The 22,030-nt window shown below is 47.2% G+C and overlaps 1 long non-coding RNA gene across 1 annotated transcript in view; it reads right to left on the reverse strand.

The window, feature by feature from the left end:
- Positions 1–21,744, reverse strand: part of LOC309559048 — a 58,307-nt gene extending 36,563 nt beyond the window's left edge. Inside the window, exon 1 of the long non-coding RNA XR_014225442.1 lies at positions 21,574–21,744. This is a non-coding gene — a long non-coding RNA (uncharacterized lncRNA). The remainder of the gene's footprint in view (positions 1–21,573) is intronic.
- Between the last annotated feature and the right edge of the window lie 286 nt (positions 21,745–22,030).

Raw genomic sequence — 22,030 nt, forward strand, 5'->3', positions numbered from 1 at the left:
GTTATGCAGCTGTTGACTTCTGCTGACTGAAGTTTCCATATGGGCGCTGTCTGTATAATAAGCGCAGAGGTGTGTGTAATGCCTCTGAATAATTCAGCTATGTATAACCTGAGATCCTGTTATTTAGATATATGTCTAATAAGAAAGCCAAACACTAGATATGCAGTTGTTGACTCCTCCTGCAGAGTGAGGATCCCAGATGGGAACTGTCTGTACAAGAAAGGCACAGAGGTGTGTAATGCCACTGAATCATTCAGCTGTGTGTAACCTCAGATCCTTCTGTTTATTAGGTCAGTGTCTTATTAGAAAGTCCAGCACTAACTATACAGTGCTTGACTGTTTCTGCAGGCTGAAGATCCCAGATGGCCACTGTCTGTATAGGAAATGCAGAGGGGTGTGTAATGCCTCTGAATAATTCAGCTGCATATAAAATTAGATCCTGGTATTTAGATCTGTGTCTAATAAGACAACCTCCCCACTAGATATGCAGTTGTTGACTTCTACAGAGTGAAGATCCCAGATGGCCACTGTATGTATAAGAAATACAGAGGGTTGTGTAATGCCATTGAATAATTCAGCTATCTGTAACTTGAGATCCTTGTATTTAGGTCTGTGTCTAATAAGAAAGCCTAGCACTAGGTATTTACTTGTTGAATTCTTCTGCAAAGTGAAGATCCCAGATGGGCACTGCCTGTGCAAGAAATGCAAAGGGGTCTGTTATGCCTCTGAATAAATCAGTTGTGTGTTACCTGCAATCCTGGTATTTACATATGTGTCTAATAAGAAAGCCTATCACTAGGTACGCAGTTGTTGACTGTTCTTGCATACTGAAGTTTCCAGATTGGCTCTCTGTGAACAAGAACAATAGATGAGTATGCCCTGCCTCTAAATCTTTCAGCTGTGTGAATAACCTGAGATCCTGTTATTTATATCTGTGTCCAACAAGAAAGCCCAGCACTAGGTATGCAGTTGTTGACTTCTTCTGCAAAGTGAAGATCCCAGATGGGCACTGCCTGTACAATAAATGCAAGGGGATCTGTAATGCTTCTGAATAAATAAGTTGTGTGTTAACTGAGATCCTGGTATTTACATATGTCTAATAGGAAAGCCCATCACTAGGCATGCAGTTGTTGACTGTTCTTAAATACTGAAGTTTCCAGATTGGCTCTGTCTGAACAAGAACAATAGATGAGTACTGTATGTCCTGCCTCTAAATCTTGCAGCTGTGTGTATAACCTGAGATCCTGTTATTTTTGGATCTGTGTCTAACAAGAAAGCCCAGCACTAGGTATGCAGTAGTTGACTGCAGAGTGAATATCCCAGATGGGAACTGTCTGTAAAAGAAAGGCAGAAGAGCTGTGGCTCTGAATTATTCAGCTGTGTGTGTAACCTGTGCTTTAGTTATCGAGGTCTATGCCTACTAAGAAAGCCCAGCACTAGGTACACAGGTGTTTACTGTTCCTGTCAAGATGGACACTGTTTGTCCAAGAGCAATAGAGAAAGTATGCCCTGCCTCTAAATCTTTCAGCTGTGTGTGTAATCTGAGATTCTCTAACTCAGCATTAAACCAGCTATTGGAAACACTGAAATCCGAGACTCATCATCACTTGGCTGGAAGGAGTAAATATAATTAATATACAGTGGGAAACATAATTTTTTGATCCCCTGCAGATTTTATAAGTCTGTCTACTTACAAAGAAAGGAAGGGTCTATAATTGTTATCGTAGGTGTATGTTAAATGTGTAGCACTGTCCCCGTAGGGCTTGCTGTGTGATGACGTCTTGGGCCTTCCTCAGAACCTGCAGACAGTTGCTGGGGATTTTTCACACATCCCTCCTTACTCCCTTTTGCTCATTACTCAATAAACAGTCCAGGGTATTTGGTTTTGTATTTATTGTTGGAACTTGGATAGGAGAAGGGAATAGTGGGATACTCCAACTGGAACTATATACAGTAGATAAGGACAACTCTCACTTGGCCTCACCAGATTACTTGTGGAAGCAGACACACTGCTTTTACCATACGGCCACTTGTATGAAAGAATTAAGTCGTCTTACTCTCTCTCTAGCAGCAGACTTGATGCAACTACTTAATCTTCAGGACACTCTCTAGCAGCCCGTTGACTGACACCCATTCACTGACTCTTCTATTTGAAGGGATGGCCCTTACATGACAGGCCCCATGACACAGATCTGTACTCACAATAGGCAGAATCAGATCCTTCTTGGTGTCTCCCTTCCAGTCATCTCTGCAGGACCTCTGGGTTCATCGTCTCTCTGACTTTCAGGCCCTCAGGTCGACTACCCAAGGCTGTATGGCAACTTCTACAGAGGAGGGGCAGCTGCCTCCTCCCTCTTGGACCCGCTCTTCAGCCGAAGACCCCAGGCACATGTGCTCCTGGCATTTATACAGTCACCCAGAACGCAACTAGGCACTTTCCACTTTTTTTTTTGCGGTACTGCGACATTGCGGCGGACAGATCGGACCCTTGACTGACATTCTTTACACTTTTGGGGGTACCAGTGACATAACATTACTACAGTAATCAGTGCTATACATATGCACTGTTACTGTAGAAATTACACTGGCAGTGAAGGGGTTAACTTTATTGGAGAGGGAGGGGTTAAGTGTGTCCCTAGGGGCGGGTTTCTTACTGTGATTGGATGTGGCTGTGTGTGTAACAGCACAGATCAATGGTCCTACATAGCAGGACCGAGTGATCTGTGCTTTGTTTACATTAGCCGCCTGCCTTTCTCCCTCTCTACCCGACGATCGCGAGTGACCGGCGGACATTGGGTCCGCCGGTCACACGCGTCGGCTTCTTCGGGTACGAGCGGGGGCGGGAGCGCGCCTCCGGCGGCGCGTGCTCGCCCCCTATTCGCCGTATATAGTCGGGCGGCGGTTGGCAAGTGGTTAAAATCCTGCAGCGCCCCCAAGGTCCCCCCTCCTCAAGAGGGCACATGTACTAAAGTTTTTCAATGAACATCTAAATGATTCAGAGAAGGACTGGGAGAAAGTGCTGTGATCAGATGAGACCAAAATTGAGCAACACTCAACACTCAACTTGCTGTGTTTGGAGGAAGAAAAATGCTGACTATGACCCTAAGAACACCATCCCTACAGTCAAGCATGGAGGTAAAAACATGATGCTTTAGGGCTGTTTCTCTGCTAAAGGTACAGGCCAATGTTGCCGCATTGAAGGGCCAATGGATGGGACCATGTATTGTAAAATCTTGGGTAAGAACCTTCTTCCCTCAGCCAGAACACTGAAGATGGATAGTGGATGGGTTTTCCAGCATGACAATGACCCAAAACATGCTACTTATGCAACAACGGAGTGGCTCAAGAAGAAGCACATTAAGGTCAAAGAGTGGCCTAGAAGAAGCCCATTAAGGTCAAAGAGTTGCCTAGCCAGTCTCCAGACCTTAATGCAACTCGTTTTGTATCATGTGTTTTTTTTCTGGATTTTTGGTTGACATTCTGTCTCTATCTTTTAACCACTTGCCGACCGAGTACGGTAATAGTACTGCGGCAAAGTGGCTCGTTATCGTCTGACGACGTAGTACTACGTCGTCAGACACTCCCCCTTCTGGGCGGCGCTTGCGCGCCGCCGGGGGCTCGCTCCCGCTGTTTTCATTCACAGCGGGAGTCGGGCCAGGGGAGGAGCAGCGGCGATCGCCGCTGCTCTGCCCCGATCGCCGGGGATCTAGTGTGGAGATCCGCCCGCTGTGTGTAAACACTGCGGGCGGATCTCCATAGTGACAGGGAGTGACAGATCGGACTGTTCAGCATAGCTGGACATCCGATCTGTCCATGACTCACTCAGTCACCTCCCCCCCTACACGTTAGTAAGCACCAGGGATACATTAACCCCTCCCTCTCCAATAAAATTAACCCCTTCCCTGCCAGTGTCATTTTTACAGTAACAGTGCATATATATAGCACTGATTACTGCAGTAATGTCACTGGTAACCCCAAAAGTGTCAAAAATGTCAGTCAAGGGTCCGATCTGTCCGCCGCAATGTCGCAGTCCCACAAAAAAAATCGCAGATCGCCGCCATTACGCGTTAAAAAAAAAACACCAAAAATGACAGAAATCTTTCCCTTTGTTAGTAAACGCAATAACTTTTGCGCAAACCAATCAAAATACGCTTATTGTGATTTTTTTTACCAAACATAGGTAGCATAAAACAAATTGGCCAAAAATTTTTTAAAAAATTGGTTTTTACATCTTTTTTGGGGGGAATTTCATATAAAAAAATGTTAAAAATATTGTTATTTTTTCAAAATAAACGCTATTTTTTTGTTTATAGCGCAAAAAGTAAAAATCGCACAGGTGATCAAATACCACCAAAGAAAAGCTCTGTTTGTGGGAAAAAAAGGACGTAAATTTCGTTTGGGTACGGCGTCGCACGACCGCGCAATTGTCAGTTGAAGTCGCACAGCGCCGAATCGCAAAAAGTGGCCTGGACGGAAGACAGCAAAATCCTCCGGTGGTAAAGTGGTTAAAATACACCTATGATAAAAAGATATAGACTCTTAATTTATTTTTAAGTGGGCAAACTTACAAAATCTGCAGGGGATCAAATAATTATTTTCCCCTCTGTAAATCACTGCAAGTAAGCATTTAGAATACTTGATTTTTCTGTGCTATGATTTGCATTTTTTTTTTTTTACGTTTACTCTTTAATGCTCCCTGGTCTGGAGAAGGAGGGGGAGGGTTGGAAAGGAGTCAGGTAAAATAATAACACAAAGTGTTAAAGCCGTCTTAGGAGACCGCAAACACTTTGCAAGCACTGGCATATGGTACTGATATATATATGGAAAATCCCTTTATTTGTATTTTTTTTTTTCTTTTACCTAGTTAGACATTAACTAAGACTACAGGACTGTCTTTACAGATTAATCCAGACTTTACAACCCCCCTACCCCCCGGGGCCCCTGGTCCAGGCTAGTTTAGGACAGGTAATGGAAGGGGCCACTTGTTTGGAAAATGCAGAGTCCAAAGTTCCAGAGATTGGTCAACGAACTAATGATCTGAATTGAAGCATGGAACAGAGAGCGTGCGGGTCTGCCAGCGGTTTGGGGGGGGGGGGGGAGCGAAGTAGAAGGGGGCAGTTTAAGCCAGTTTTCACAGCAAACTGCTTACCTCTAATACATTTTTTTTTTTTTTAGAACTCAATATTTGCAGTGCCTTGCATCCATTAGCTTTATAACTGATATGGAAGTCTCAGAACCTGGCGGCAGCCTCCAGCTGAGATGCAGTAAGTCTGTAGACAGTGACGCTGAGACTCACAGCTGCCCCTGACTGCAGAGGAATCAGGAAAGCAGAACCCCAGGCCATTAGGATACATTGTAATGTGTGCAAAAAAAGATGGAGAAATGTTAAAAAAAAAAAAAAGTGATGTAGAGAGCTTTAAGTGACATTAGTACTGTGCCGCACATCATATCCGGTGCATGCAATGCCACTGAAAGCTGTCAGAGAGTGCAGCTGTAGGGGGTCAGCCCCTTGAATGACTAACTCCATTACACTGTAGTTCTATTGAGAAATTCCCACAGACTGTCAAGCATCTTCCAGCCACAAGAGGTCACTGTTGTTGCTTTAGGTGAAGGGAGGAAGCAGGAAGTTCCAGGAAGTGTGTGGTGTTCGGGTCTCTATGGCTGTGCTGAGCTGAGGAAAGGTACTGCATGCTGTGGCCTTGAGAGGGATATAGACTGTATAATCCTGGGACAGAACAACAGGATCTTGCCAGAGGAGACAGAACTGAACTGTGATACAACGGACAGTAGCTGAGAACCAGAGAAGGAGAAGAGAGAACATCCCAGAGCACCTCAAGCAAATTACAGAGCAAGGGGCCAGACTGCAGTGACCTCCAAGTGACAGAACAAGATAAACTACTTGCAAAGAAACCCAGACCAGTGCATAAGAGACTGCAGCTACAGACAGCAAGGGACAGATCCAGAGACCTGACTGCATCCACCATCACAGAGACTGAGATAAAGCAGCTGTACCTACAGAACTGTGAGTTGCACCGGTGCTAACCTGTGGTAGGGCATAGAGCAGGTTTCTGTAGACAGAGCGTTGCAGCAACGTGTCCCGGTTAGCGGGAATCAGATAGGATCATATAACAGAGTAGCCTGTATCTCTGTGTGTGCGTTGGCGGGAGCGCCATTTTAAGTATCACGTTGCAGTTAACTTTGCTGTAAACCTATGTAATCTGTTTTTACTGTTAACATCATTCTCCGGCTATTATACTCTGTTGGTTAATAAAGCCGGTATCTGCTTCAGCCTCTCTGTCTGCTGTACCGTACTTGAATTCTGCATTGCGGTCCCCTACTCCTCTGACCGCTACAAGTGGCGTCACGAACAGGATACGGTTACAGAGATGGAGGCGGCTGAAGGAAATGTGCATGATGCTAATGTGAGTACCTCAGGCAATGGTGGAACCCCTGCAAGGGCCCTCCCTATGGGCATGCTGTTTAACTTGCTGCCAAAATTTGATGGCAAGAACATGTCACTGTCAGACTGGGTGACAAGATTACAGAGCGCTGCAAGAATTTACAATGTCAGCCCAGAGTTACAGGTAGAAATCGCTTTGGCTGCCCTGGAGGGTGAGGCCCGAAAGAATGTGTTTCTACAATCAGAAGCCACACGCAGCACCTTGCAAGAGATTGTGCGATTTCTGGAAGAAATATACGGTGAAACAGCTAGTGCGGGCCACCTCCGGGCGAAATTCTTCTACCGGGTTCAGCAAGAAAATGAAGGGGTCTCACAATATGCGATGGCTCTACAAGAAGTATTGGCTGAGGTACAGAAAAAGGAGGCAGACGGAGTATCTGGCATGGGATCTGCCGACCGAATATTGCGGGAACAGTTTATTCTGGGACTCTTCAGCTCTCCCCTGAGACAGGTTCTGCGGGAGCGAGTCAGGGTGGACCCTACTCTGAACTTTCGGCAAATATTGGCGGAGGCTGTGGCACGCAGTAAAGAAGAAAGTTATGCCTCCGGAGTGATACGGACCCAGACCGCCACACCCTTTGGGGTTGTGGGGAAGGAAGAGGTCCTAGTTAAAGTGGTACAAGACCTGCAAAGCTCCCTGAGTGCTATGCACGAAAAATTGACACAAATGGAAAGGCGAATGGAGTCAAGCTATTCCCCTGGGGCTGCCTATCCGGCCCAACAACCGCCCTATCAGATTGCCCCACTGGTTCCTACACCACAGCATCCTTACCCGAGTTCACCGTCACACCAAGTTCCTCAATATCTTCCAACAAGGCCAGCCAGGGCGCCTCCCGCGCGCAGGCGGAGAGACTATCGTCCAGGGACACAGTGCTGGCGGTGTGGAGAAGGAGGACACTTTGCCAGAGAGTGTCAGAGTGATCTATCTAGACGCTCAGAGCCGGCGTTAAACTACCGGCCCCCGCAGTAGTGGGGCGTACTGCGGGGAAGGTGGAGAGTCAAGACACCCAGCACAGCTCTGAACACCTGGTCGCAGGGTGCCCCGTCATACAAGCTGAATTTGAAGGAATTCCAGTCAACTGCTTAGTAGATACCGGATCACAGGTGACGACCATGCCTGAGTCATACTTCAATCGTTACTTCCAAGCACTGGCTAAGCCAGAACGAGAGACATTGGTCCGAGTTACAGCTGCGAACCATCAGCAAATTCCGGTCACGGGAGTCGTGTGGATGAACGTACGGCTGTGTGGACAGGAAGTGGGAAGAAAAGGCATTCTGCTGGTCCCCGAGACGTTCAAGGAGGATGTACCGGTGATAATGGGCATGAATATTCTACGAGAATTGGATCAGATCATGTTCACTAAACGGGGACCTGGCTATTGGAAGCAAGCCACCCCACACAAACCCACGCAAAAAGCTTTCCAACGGTTGATCCGGTTCTGTGGGACACAGAAGAGTGTCCCAGTACACCAGTCCGTGGGAACTATCCGAGTGCCGGGAAAGGCGACCCTCAGTCTTCCTCCTGGTCGGGAGACTATACTGACACTGCCTGTGGGAACCTTCCGCAACCTTGAAGGTATGGAGGTGATCATCGAACCAGGGGGTCTAGGAGAACTAGGTCAGGATGCCCTAGTGGCCCGGACACTGGCAGTGGTCCAGAATGGACGAGTACCCATAAGAGCTGTGAATGTGGGACATCTGGAAGTCGCTTTGGCACCTGGAGTAGAACTGGCCCGTGTGTACTTACATCGGGGAGAAGTGCTAAGTCGGGAAGAAGTGACTCTAGCTCCAACAGGCAATGCTGCATGGACACTGGCAGTTACTGCCAGACCCGAAGAGGCTCCGACCCCAGAATGGAATGGGAGAACCATTGTGGACCAAATGGAGATAGATGTGAAGAATCTCGGTCCAGACCGTTTGCGGGCGGTTGAAGCCATGCTGTGGGAGAATCAGGCTGCGTTTGCCCGCCATGCCGATGACTTTGGCTGCACAGATGCTATCACACATGAGATACCGACCGGGGACGCTGCCCCAATCCGGGAGAGATATCGACAGATCCCGCCCAAGTTGTACCAGGAAGTGAAGACATTGTTGAAACAGATGATAGATTCAGGAGTGGTACGAGGTAGTCAAAGTCCTTGGGCAGCCCCAGTGGTGCTTGTCAAGAAGAAGGACGGCACTATTCGATTTTGTGTGGATTATCGGCGGTTGAATGCATGCACCACACGAGACTCATACCCTCTGCCACGCATCGAGGAGTCCCTAACAGCCCTAGGGCGGGCTAAATACTTCTCCACCCTGGATCTAGCAAGCGGGTACTGGCAAGTACCGGTGGCCGAGAAGGACCGGGCCAAGACTGCATTCATACTCCCCATGGGACTATTCGAATTTAACAGAATGCCATTCGGGCTATCCAATGCCCCGAGCACCTTCCAGCGGCTGATGGAGAAGTGTCTGGGAGACCTGAATTTTGAAGCAACCTTGATATACTTGGATGATATCATTGTATACTCCGCTACTTTTCAAGAACACCTAGACCGACTAGGACAGGTACTCAAGCGGTTGCGATCCCATGGCCTGAAGATAAAGCCAAAGAAGTGTCATCTCTTCAAGAGGAAGATAGAGTACCTAGGCCATACGGTGTCCCAAGATGGGGTGCTGCCATCTCAAGACAAAATGGCTGCGATACAACAATGGCCAGCGCCCAGAACACTGCGGGAGTTGAAGGCTTTCCTCGGTCTGACCGGATATTACCGGCGATTCATCAAAGACTACGCAAAGATAGCGGGCCCTCTGAATGAGCTGCAGAGAGGAACAGCTGGGAGGCCCAAGGGTCAAAGTGTCCCCTGGGGACAGAAGCAGGAAGAGGCATTCCAGGCCCTGAAAGAAACCCTGACATCGGCCCCCATCTTGGCTTATGCTGACTTTGACAAACCATTCCTCTTATCGACTGATGGCAGCCTCTATGGACTTGGGGCGGTACTGTCACAGGTACAAGAAGGACGTGAAAGAGTTATCGCTTATGCCAGTCGGTCGTTGCGGGATACAGAGCGAAACCCTCATAACTATAGTTCCTTCCGGCTGGAGCTCCTTGCCCTGGTGTGGGCCATGACAGAAAAATTTGCGGGCTACCTGACAGGGGCTAAGATCTTTGTACAGACCGATAACAACCCCCTGGCCCATCTGGATACTGCCAAGCTGGGAGCCCTGGAGCAGCGTTGGGCAGCTCGCCTTGCCAAGTATGACTTCTCGATCCGCTACCGCTCTGCTACAGAGAACACTAATGCCGATGGTCTGTCGAGGGTTACTTTTGAGACTCCAGTAGGGGATCTGGATGAACAAAAAGAAGAGGATGAAACTCCAGACTTCCGCAGGTTCACACCTCCAGCAGTTGCAGCACAGACAAGTGGGGAGGCCCGAGTGCTACCCAAGGCATTAGGAAGAACCAATGAAGAATGGGGCCGAATACAGGATGAAGATGTCGGACTGCGGCAGATGAAAGGTTGGGTGTCCCAGCAAAGAAAACCTGACAGAGATGAAAGGACTGAGCTTGATGCCGAGATGAAGTCCATTCTACACCAATGGGATAGACTGGAAATTCATGGAGCTGTTTTGTACCGCAAATGGCAGCAGCCTGCTGATATAGAGGCAAGGTGGCAGGTAGTAATACCCAGAAGCATGGCACGAGAAGTAGCCAAGGAGGCTCATGAATTTGGAGCTCACTTCGGGCCAGTTAAAACCTTCCAGTGGCTGCAACGCTATGTATATTGTCCACGACTGGAGGCCACGGTTGAGGAAGTCTGCCGGCAGTGTCGAATGTGTGAACTCACCAAAAGCACCGAACAGAGGGCACCCATGCAGCCCATACAGACCAAAGAACCGCTGGAAGTATTGATGATAGATTATCTTCTCGTGGGACAATCCGCCAGAGGTCCACAATACTGCCTGGTCATGATTGACCACTTCTCTAAATTTGCAGTGGTCACCCCAACTCGAGACCAGACGGCTGAGTCTGCAGCTCGGGCCATCTGTCAAGATTTCATCCGAGTCTACGGGTGTCCGAAGCGGATCCATTCAGATCAAGGAGCGTGCTTTCAAGGGAAAGTGATGGAGGAGCTACATCGACTGTATGGCATTGAAAAATCCAGGACAACTCCATATCATCCCCAAGGGAATGGGGCCTGTGAGCGCTTCAACCGGACCCTGCTTCAGATGTTGAGGACATTAGAGGAAGACAAAAGGATGCACTGGCCAGACTACCTCCATGAATTAGTCTGGGCTTACAATAATCGGGTTCACAACACAACCGGGTATACTCCGTACATGCTATTGTTCGGCAGAGCTGGCCGGGAAATTGTTGAACTGAATTTAGAACAACCACAGGACTTAATAGAACGATCGACCACCTCATGGGTGAAAGAACACCGTCAGCGGCTCCAGACCATCCGCCGGTTAGCAGGCCAGCGTTTGCAAGAGAGAACTCATACTGACCGTCCTCCCCTCCAGGAGGTTCCGCTGCAACCTGGAGACCGGGTATTGGTGCGGGAGAAACGTCCCAAAGGCAAGTTGAGTGAGCGTTGGGAGGTACAACCTTACAAAGTGATCAGGAGAGTGTACCCCAATGGCCCGGTCTACGAAGTACGGGTGGAAAATGAGGAGTTTGCCTCAAGGATCCTACATAGGAATATGTTACGGCCATGTCGGTCTGAAGATCCCAAACCTGCTGAAGAGACAACACTTTCTGTCCCATCCTCAGAACTCATTATCTCCAATGAAACAATGATGAAGACTGGTGGATTGTTCCTGACACTACGGAAGGTCCCCAGGCCACAGGGGATGAAGCTTATGCTACAGAACCACCACCGGCTCGCAATGAGGAGGAACCCAGGTTGGCAGCTCCCAATGAGGAAAGTCAGTCCCTCACAGATAGTCAAGACCTCCGGAGATCCAATAGGTCTACTGCAGGGGTTCCACCAAACAGGTACAATGCTGATCAGTTCGTTTGGTCCACCTGTATGTGTTGTGGACAATGTTGTGCTGCTGTTAGAGATTGTAATAATCACTTTCTTCCCCATGGACTATATAGGATGGCCGAGGACGACCATCGTTGAGTGGGGAGGCATGTAGGGGGTCAGCCCCTTGAATGACTAACTCCATTACACTGTAGTTCTATTGAGAAATTCCCACAGACTGTCAAGCATCTTCCAGCCACAAGAGGTCACTGTTGTTGCTTTAGGTGAAGGGAGGAAGCAGGAAGTTCCAGGAAGTGTGTGGTGTTCGGGTCTCTATGGCTGTGCTGAGCTGAGGAAAGGTACTGCATGCTGTGGCCTTGAGAGGGATATAGACTGTATAATCCTGGGACAGAACAACAGGATCTTGCCAGAGGAGACAGAACTGAACTGTGATACAACGGACAGTAGCTGAGAACCAGAGAAGGAGAAGAGAGAACATCCCAGAGCACCTCAAGCAAATTACAGAGCAAGGGGCCAGACTGCAGTGACCTCCAAGTGACAGAACAAGATAAACTACTTGCAAAGAAACCCAGACCAGTGCATAAGAGAATGCAGCTACAGACAGCAAGGGACAGATCCAGAGACCTGACTGCATCCACCATCACAGAGACTGAGATAAAGCAGCTGTACCTACAGAACTGTGAGTTGTACCGGTGCTAACCTGTGGTAGGGCATAGAGCAGGTTTCTGTAGACAGAGCGTTGCAGCAACGTGTCCCGGTTAGCGGGAATCAGATAGGATCATATAACAGAGTAGCCTGTATCTCTGTGTGTGCGTTGGCGGGAGCGCCATTTTAAGTATCACGTTGCAGTTAACTTTGCTGTAAACCTATGTAATCTGTTTTTACTGTTAACATCATTCTCCGGCTATTATACTCTGTTGGTTAATAAAGCCGGTATCTGCTTCAGCCTCTCTGTCTGCTGTACCGTACTTGAATTCTGCATTGCGGTCCCCTACTCCTCTGACCGCTACACCTGTAGCTTCTGATCATCTCTGTATCACATCTAAAGTCTATTACCAACTCTTGTAGCCTTTCTGCAATCTCTGATCATCTCTTGTATCATGACCATAGTCTATGACCATCTACCATAGCATGTCCACAGTCTCTGACCATCTCCTGTATTATGTTCGTAGACACTGTTGATCTTCAATAGCATGTCTGCAGTCTTTGACCATCCCCTGTAGTATGTCTGAAGTCTTTGACCATCTCCTGCATCAAACCCATAGTCTATGACCATCTACCATAGCATGTCCACAGTCTCTGACCATCTCCTGTATTGTGTCCGTAGACACTGTTGATCTTCAATAGCATGTCTGCAGTCTGTGACCATCCCCTGCAGTATGTCTGAAGTCTCTGACCATCCCCAGCATCATGCCCATAGTCTATGACCATCTACCAAAGCATGTCCACAGTCTCTGACCATCTCCTGTATTATGTTCGCAGGCACTGTTGATCTTCAATAGCATGTCTGCAGTCTGTGACCATCCCCTATAGTATGTCTGAAGTCTCTGACCATCTCCTGCATCATGCCCATAGTCTATGGCCATCTACCAAAGCATGTCCACAGTCTCTGACCATCTCCTGTATTATGTCCGTAGGCACTGTTGATCTTCAATAGCATGTCTGCAGTCTGTGACTATCCCCTGTAGTATGTCTAAAGTCTCTGACCATCTCCTGCCTCATGCCCATAGTCTATGACCATCTGCCATAGCATGTCCATAGTCTCTGACCATCTCCTGTATTATGTCTGTAGACACTGTTGATCTTCAATAGCATGTCTGCAGTCTGTGACCATCCCCTGCAATATGTCTGAAGTCTCTGATCATCTCCTGCATCATGCCCATAGTCTATGGCCATCTACCAAAGCATGTCCACAGTCTCTGACCATCTCCTGTATTATATCCGTAGGCACTGTTGATCTTTAATAGCATGTTTGCGGTCTGTAACCATCCCCTGTAGTATGTCTGAAGTCCCTGACCATCTCCTGCATCATGCCCATAGCCTATGACCATCTACCATAGCATGTCAACAGTCTCTGACCATCTCCTGTATTATGTTCGAAGACACTGTTAATCTTCAATAGCATGTCTGCGGTCTTTGACCATCCTCTGTAGTATGCCAGAAGTCTCTGTCCATCTCCTGCATCATGCCCATAGTCTATGACAGTGATGGCGAACCTATGGCACGCGTGCCACAGCCGGCACGCAGAGCCCTCTGTGTCGGCACACGAGAGCCGCCGTCACTGCCAGCAATGTGACAAGGGGAGAAGCGAGCGTGGGCTGTCCCACGCTCCCCCATGTATTTCCCCCGCTCGCCCCACTTCTTCTGTTAAGCACCACGGGACAGGGACAGACTGTTGCTTGCAGGGATCGCTGTCCACGCTGATTCCTCCTGCCTCCCCACTGGCTGAAGCCAGGGACCAATGAGGAGCCAGGACAAGTACACCATGGGACATGTAGTCCCGGAAGATTATGGCTCCATTTTAATCAATTAAAGAAAAACTACAGCCCCAGCATGTCCTGAAGAAATAAGAGGACGGACAGCCTGGTGCCTGGGGAAAAAAAGGGCTGAGAGACAATGGAGAGCAAGGGTGAGAGGAGTGCTGAGACAAGAGTGAGAGGAGGCTGAGGTGGTTCAGAAGGGAGAGAGAGCCCTAGCCACAACAACCCCTGGAGTTGATCCAGCCAGAGAGGAGCAAGAGGACGGTGCTGAGAGAAAACCATCACGAGTGATGAGGGTGATCAAAGGCACCAACAAAAGGAGAAGCTGCTGCCAGGCACACCGACACTGGAAGCCGGAGCCGGGTGAGTGGTGAATTGACTACAATCCCTCTTGGAGTGTGCGATCATCATCTGGGTGGCTGGGTGTCTGCAGTTTAATTGCAGTGTTGGCAATAAGTTGGTTTTATGATAAAGTTTGGGCACTCAAAAAGTTTCGCCATCACTGGTCTATGACCATCTACCATAGCATGTCCACAGTCTCTGACCATCTACTGTACTGTATTATGTTCGTAGACACTGTTGATTTTCAATAGCATGTCTGCAGTCTGTAACCATCCCCTGTAGTATGTCTGAAGTCTCTGACCATCTCTTGTATCATTCCCATAATCCCTGGCCATCTCTGCTTGTGTGGCTGTGTAGGGGGTCAGCCCCTTGAATGACTAACTCCATTACACTGTAGTTCTATTGAGAAATTCCCACAGACTGTCAAGCATCTTCCAGCCACAAGAGGTCACTGTTGTTGCTTTAGGTGAAGGGAGGAAGCAGGAAGTTCCAGGAAGTGTGTGGTGTTCGGGTCTCTATGGCTGTGCTGAGCTGAGGAAAGGTACTGCATGCTGTGGCCTTGAGAGGGATATAGACTGTATAATCCTGGGACAGAACAACAGGATCTTGCCAGAGGAGACAGAACTGAACTGTGATACAACGGACAGTAGCTGAGAACCAGAGAAGGAGAAGAGAGAACATCCCAGAGCACCTCAAGCAAATTACAGAGCAAGGGGCCAGACTGCAGTGACCTCCAAGTGACAGAACAAGATAAACTACTTGCAAAGAAACCCAGACCAGTGCATAAGAGACTGCAGCTACAGACAGCAAGGGACAGATCCAGAGACCTGACTGCATCCACCATCACAGAGACTGAGATAAAGCAGCTGTACCTACAGAACTGTGAGTTGTACCGGTGCTAACCTGTGGTAGGGCATAGAGCAGGTTTCTGTAGACAGAGCGTTGCAGCAACGTGTCCCGGTTAGCGGGAATCAGATAGGATCATATAACAGAGTAGCCTGTATCTCTGTGTGTGCGTTGGCGGGAGCGCCATTTTAAGTATCACGTTGCAGTTAACTTTGCTGTAAACCTATGTAATCTGTTTTTACTGTTAACATCATTCTCCGGCTATTATACTCTGTTGGTTAATAAAGCCGGTATCTGCTTCAGCCTCTCTGTCTGCTGTACCGTACTTGAATTCTGCATTGCGGTCCCCTACTCCTCTGACCGCTACACAGGCATGATACACTATATTACCAAAAGTATTGGGACGCTTGCCTTTACACGCACATGAACGGTAATGGCATCCCAATCTTAGTCCGTAGGGTTCAATATTGAGTTGGCCCACCCTTTGCAGCTATAACAGCTTCAACTCGTCTGGGAAGGCTGTCCAGAAGGTTTAGGAGTGTCTATGGGAATGTTTGACCATTCTTCCAGAAGTGCATTTGTGAGGTCGGGCACTGATGTTGGAGCGAAGGCCTGGTTTCTCTTCAACATCAGGCAGGCAGTCGTGTAAAGGCAGGCGTTCAAATACCTTTGGAAATATAGTGTATAAGACATGGTTAGAGAATGTAAACATGATACAGTAGATGGTCAGAGACTAAGGGCATGATACAGGAAATGGTCAGAGACAGCAGACAGGTTACAAGCGATGGGTCAGAGACTGTAAACATGCTATGGTAGATGATCAGAAACTGCAGACATGATACAGGTGATGGTCAGAGACTGCAGACATGCAACAGGAGATGGTCATAGATTACAGACATGATAAAGGCGATGGTCAAATATTTCAGAAATGTTGCAAGAGATGGTCATATATTACAGACATGATACAGAGATGCTCAAATACTATGGGCATAATAAAGGAAATGGTCAGATACTGCAGACATGCAACAGGAGATGGTCAGAGACTGCAGACATCATACAAAATATGGTCAGAGAGTGTAAACATGCCACAGAAGATGGTCAGACACTAGGGACATAATACAGGAGATGGCCATAGACTGCAGACATGCAACACGAGATTGTAAGAAGCTATGGGCATGATACAATAGATGGTCTGAGAGTGTAGACAGGCTACAAGAGATGGTTAGAGAGTGTAGACAGGCTACAAGAGATAGTCAGAAACTAAGGGCATGATACAGGAAAGGGTCAGAAACTGTAGACAGTCTACAGGAGATGAGGTCAGGGACTAAGGACATGATATAGGAGATGGTCAGAGACTGCAGACAGGCTAAAAGAGAGGGTCAGAGACCGTAGGCATGCTGCAAAAGATGGTCAGAGACGACAGACAAGATGCAAGAAATGGACCAAGACTGCAGATATGCTATAGGAGTTTTTGGGGACTGAGTACATGTTTCAGGAGATGGTCATAAAAAGGAGGCACATCGCATGAGACTGTTAACAGAAAAACAGAAAAATGTAATAGGCATTGGCTTGCGGCAAAAAACGCGGTATAAAATTGCGTGACTTCACAAAAGTGTGAAAGGGGCCTTCAGTAATCAAGGTATAGTGTGCCCCCATCAATGCAGAGTGACCAGTGTGCCCCCTTCAATGCGGAGAGACCAGCATGCCCCCTTCAATGCAGAGAGACCAGCCTGCCCCATTCAATGCAGAGTGACCAGCGTACCCCCTTCATTGCAGAGTGACTAGCGTGCCCCCTTCAATGCAGAGTGACCAGCGGGCCCCCTTCAATGCAGAGTGACCAGTGTGCCGTGCCCCCTTCAATGCAGAGAGACCAGCGTGCCCCCTTCAAGGCAGAGTGACCAGCGTGCCCCCTTCAATGCACAGTGACCAGTGTGCCGTGCCCCCTTCAATGCAGAGAGACCAGCGTGCCCCCTTCAATGCAGAGTGACCAGCGTGCCCCCTTCAATGCAGAGTGACCAGTGTGCCGTGCCCCCTTCAATGCAGAGAGACCAGCGTGCCCCCTTCAAGGCAGAGTGACCAGTGCGCTTTCCTGCAGTGGCGGCTTCTCCTCAGTCCCCCGCATCTCCTTGAGTCCTCCCGCCTCCACCTTGGCCAATGGCATGGGTTCGCCTTTCGGCCAATCAGGAAGCGGGTCTTGGACCTGCTTCCTGATTGGCCAGGAGGGAGATCCGTGTGACAATAGCGAATTTTCATTTGCTATTGTCACACAAATGGGTGGGCTAGGGCGCAGTGCTCTGTGGCCCGGGTCCACCCTTTTCTGAAGCCTATTAGAGCCTCTGGCTCTAATCAGGTGATTCAGAAAAAAAAAAAAACCCATTGAACTCCATGTGTCCGGCGCCCCGAATGTAGATTAGGGGGCCGGACGCATTGGATGGGGGGGGGGGGGCGGCGCCCCTGCCCCCCCAACGCACCAGCCGCCACTGTATTACAGCCCCTTTACAAATCAATGCACCCCAATCTGTGCTCTCATCAGTCCCATTAAGTACTTCTTGTGCAACTTTTAATATTTCCTTTAGCAAAATAAAAGACCAGAGGAAAAAATAAAAGAGTAAAGGCATTGACAGCACAAAAAAAGATTAAAATAGTTTTAAAGAAAATCAAACCACGCAGTATTACAAAAAATAAAGCACACAGCATTAAAAATAAAATCAAAGCACACTGTATTAAAAAAAAAAAAAAGAAAGGAAACTACACAGTATTACAAAAAATATCAAAGCACACGATATTAAAAAAAAAAAAAATCAAAGCACACCATATTAAAAAAAATAAACCACACAGTATTAAAAAATAAAAACAAAGTGTAAAAAAAATGTAACCATTTGACTACTAGAAGGAAGTTTGAAGAATATTTTTCCTTTGCTGGGTTGAGTAAGCACCAAAACACATTGCCTTGCCCTGCATCAAACAGACCATACAGAATGAATGGGCTGGAACACACAACAACACACTCAAACATGCAGTGAGCAGCATTTTTTCTGTAGTGCAAAGGACAGGACATTGTGTGTTGTACCGCACTGAACTGTGCTGCAGCACACATGTGTTGAGGTGTAATTCACAGTGAAATGGTTAATCTCATAATCCATTTCTATATTTATAACTGGCGCTTTGCTAAGGGACCAGCTACACAAGCACTCACCGATCAAAGCACATTGGGATGACTTCCAGTTCCACAATGTGGTAATATTCCATGAATTGGGGACGGTATTTGTTCTTGTAAAAGGTTTTTGTGCCGTTTTTGGCAGAAAAGAGTCATATAACCTTTTTTTTTTTTTTTTTTTTAATACTTGTAGATTTTTTTTATAGAATTGCATAAACGTCCGCTGGGTTTAGAATTCCATTCATTTTATGGGATCCAGCAGTTGATTTGCTGAATCACATTACCTAATTTATCTCATTACAGAAAACTGACCATCTTTTTATCTGCTCAAGAAATTTAAAGTGACCCTGTTGCTAGACCAATCATGTCAACGATAATCCTCGTATTAGATTTTGCGTGCCTTTTTACGTATTTTATGTATGTTATTTACCTGTAAAAGCCTCCCTTGTGTAGCCATCCAGAAGCCTGGATACTGCTGCCGGGCGCCGCTATCCTGAATGTGATATCAGCAGCTAAATCAGACTCAGAGCTGTCACTTAACCACTTAAGGTCCACCCTATAGCAGTTTTACTGCTACAGGGCGGCACCTCTGCGCTGGATGACACATATATACACTAGGGATCGACCGATATGGTTTTTTTCAGGGCCAATACCAATATTTTAGTCACTAAGGGGGTGATTTACTAAAGCTGGTGCACATGGAATCTGGTGCAGCTGCTCATAGCAACCAATCAGCTTCCAGGTTTTATTGTCAAAGCTTAGGCTGGCCATACACTATACAATTTTCTTGTTCAACTTTCCTTTAGATTTACCAAAACCATGTAATATAGGGTCAAACCTAAACACTTTCACTTTGTATGCAGTCAGACAGGCCCTTGCACTACATAGTTTAAGGTAAATCTAAAGGAAATTGAATTGAAAATTGTATAGTGTATGGCCAGCCTTAGTTGAACAAGCTGAAGTTTGAAGCTGATTGGTTACTATGCACCAGATTCTGTGTGCACCAGTTTTAGTAAATCTCCCCCTTAGTATCGGTATTGACCGATATGGGCCGATATTTTGTACATTTGAAGTTTTGAAAAATAAAGACAATTTTTGACACAAATCTGGTCCTGAACATGGGGGGTAGCATGGGCGTAACTACAGGGGTTGCAGGGGTTGCAATTGCAACCGGGCCCTATGCTCCAGGAGGCCTGCGCGGCTCCCCTGTACACCTGGATAGGCGGGGGCAGCATGTAGAGAAATCACTGTCCTCCTTTTTCCTCCTGTAGCTGCAGGAGTAAAATGGAGGAGATTGGTTCCTCTGTATGCTGAAACCCCCACTACTCTCACTTGTGTTCTGCTGTCTCTGAGCCCCTGTGTGCTTCCCTGGTCCCCCCCCCCCCCCACTGTGCTCCCTTCCTTCTCCTGCCGGCTGCTGCAGGGGATGTGTCACAATAGAGAACCAGGAAGGGGTCGGTAAATATGTAATTTACCAGCTCCTCCCCTTTTCTGAATGGACAGAGTCATAGTCAGTGACATTGTAAAAAAATAACATAAAATGATAAAAAAAAATAATACAACTAAAATACCAAAAAATAAAAGCTATTGACACCAGTGGGTGAACTTCCAGGATCACAAAGGTCACACTTGCAACCGGGCCTTGGCATTCCACCACCATGGGGAGGCCCCAAGTTGGCAGGAAGGGGGCCCACTGCAGAACTTGTTTAAGGGCCCCGCAATGAGAGTAAAGGGTCTAAGGATGAGTGGGAAGAGCCCCTGGCTTGAAGGGAAGGGCCCCAGGATCAGTGGGAAGAGCCCCAGGCTTGAAGGGAAGGGCCCCGGCCAGGGGTCCAGGGGGGCCCTTCATGGTTTCTTGCACCGGGGCCCTGAAGGTTCTAGTTACGCCTCTGGGGGGTAGGTCTTTTAGCTGGATTGTGCGGTCTTCCCTTCCCTCTCTGCCTGCCAGGAATCCCATGTGAACCTAGTTTAGTGTCATTAAAATCCTAGAATCCACTTTATAAGTGTTTTATATAATGTCCAGTGTGTGTTTTTGTAATAGAATAGTGTGAAATACCTTCATTACATCTCTGCTCCGGGCTCGCTCTGCGGTCCTTCTCTCCTCCCCCACTGACAACTGGGGGTCACGGAAGGGAAGAACGGTGATGTAATGAAGGTATTTCACACTATTAGATTTCATACATACAATATTACATACACTAATATTACATACACTAATATCGGTAATATCGGCCAGCTCCGGGGCCGATACCGAAATATCGGTAAAAAAGTGAATATCGGCCCTCCGATAATCAGCTTAGCCGATAATCGGTCGATCCCCAATATACACTTCCAACAATTCCAGGTAGGGGGCGCAGATGCCCCACTGCCAGGGGCGCTCTCCCGCTGTGATTTTTTATTTTAAAGGTAAGTTTATTAGTGGTTTGAAAAATACAAAGAACCATGTGTAACATATCATACTGTCGTACATAAACATAGTATAGTCCCGCAGGGGTGTCAAACTGGCGGCCCTCCAGCTGTTACAGAACTACAAGCCCCATCATGCCTCTGCCTGTGGGAGTCATGCTTGTAACTGTCAGACTTGCAATGCCTCATGGGACTTGTAGTTCTGCAATAGCTGGAGGGCTGCCAGTTTGACACGGCACAACTCATTTCCGATTCAAGACAGGATTTTACATCATCATTTTTTCGTGTCTTCCTCAGGAAGACGATCTACTGGACGGGCGGGCGGAGGTTTTTACCTGCACCATGTAGTGAAAATAGGTGGGAACTATTTTGGGGCTGTGCATCTGATTGTTATCTGCGAGGCTTGAGTGAAGAGAGCGGCAAATTCAAAACACTGATTTTAATCACTACAGGACCGGAAGGTTTTACCCCCTTAATGACAAGGCCATTATTTGCGATTTGGCACTGCGTTAATTTAACAGACAATTGCGCGGTCCTGCAACAATGTACCCTAATAAAATTGATGTCCTTTTTTCCCCACAAATAGAGCTTTCTTTTACTGGTATTTGATCACCTGTGCGATTTTTCTTTATTGCGCTGTAAACAAAAAAAGAGCGACAATTCTGAAAAAAAAAAAATATATATATTTTTCACTTTCTGCTATATAACATTCCCAAAACATAAATAAATAAATAAATAAATAAAAAAATCAAATTTTTTCATCCTTTCAGGCCAATTTGTATTTTGCTACATATTTTTTAGTAAAAAAAAGTCCTAATAAGCGTATTTTGATTGGTTTGCGCAAAAGTTATCACGTCTACAAACTAGGGGAAATATTTATGTCATTTTTATTTATTTATTTATTTTTACTAGTAATGGTGGCGATTTGCGATTTTTAGCGGGACTGCGACATTGCGGCAGACAGATCGGACCCCTAACTGACATTTTTTACACTTTTGGGGGGACCAGTGACATTACTACAATAATCAGTGCTAAAAAAATTTACTTTTACAATAATAATGACATTGGTAGGGAAGGGGTTAACACAGTAAGTGATCAAGGGGTTAAATGTGTACCTAGTGGTGCGTTTCTAACTGTATGGGGGCGGGGCTTGTGATAAGACCATAGAGACCTGTGATCCTACATAGAAGGATCACAGGTCCTCTGTGATCATTCCAGAGAGAAGAACGGTCAGCTGTGTTTACAACAGCTGACCGTTCTTCTCTCTCAGTGGGGAATGATCGTGGGTGGCCGGCAGCAATCGGAGCCGCCTGCCCCGTACATCAGAGTCCCCACTGATGAGTGGGGGCGGGATTGCGCCGCCGGT

The sequence above is a fragment of the Pelophylax lessonae genome (assembly GCF_965119305.1).
Source record: "Pelophylax lessonae genome assembly, chromosome: 6".
Taxonomy (NCBI): Eukaryota; Metazoa; Chordata; class Amphibia; order Anura; family Ranidae; genus Pelophylax; species Pelophylax lessonae.